The sequence below is a fragment of the Palaemon carinicauda genome, chromosome 7 (assembly GCF_036898095.1).
Source record: "Palaemon carinicauda isolate YSFRI2023 chromosome 7, ASM3689809v2, whole genome shotgun sequence".
Lineage (NCBI taxonomy): Eukaryota > Metazoa > Arthropoda > Malacostraca > Decapoda > Palaemonidae > Palaemon > Palaemon carinicauda.
In genome coordinates, this window is record NC_090731.1 from 135713866 (window position 1) to 135714311 (window position 446).

The window sequence follows — 446 nt, forward strand, 5'->3', positions numbered from 1 at the left end:
CAACTACCGTCCAACAAAGTCAGGACTGTTCTGCTCCAGAATCCAAAGTTATCATCCAAATCGCCACCAACATTATCGCCTACGTTGTCATGATTGCGGGCGGTCTGTTCTGGGCCTTGAGCCTCACCGCCTTCACCATCATTGCTGATGTAATAATGGCCGTAACTTTGCAGTTTCCCATCAACTTTTGATACCAATATAAACGATCCGCTTGAATAAGCAAAAGTGGCCAGGCTGGGTTATGCTTAAGGCCACGATTATTTGGGAAACAAATATATTTCTACGCGATCCCACATCAAGATTAATGTGAGAGCAAAAGAGGTGCTCTGACGGTTAACCCAGTTTCTTACGAATTCAGGAAAACATAGAAAAGAATAAACAAACAAAATGTTCTACAAACTGAAGAAAGAGTGACATTGAAACTGAATGGGGATTTTCTGTTTATA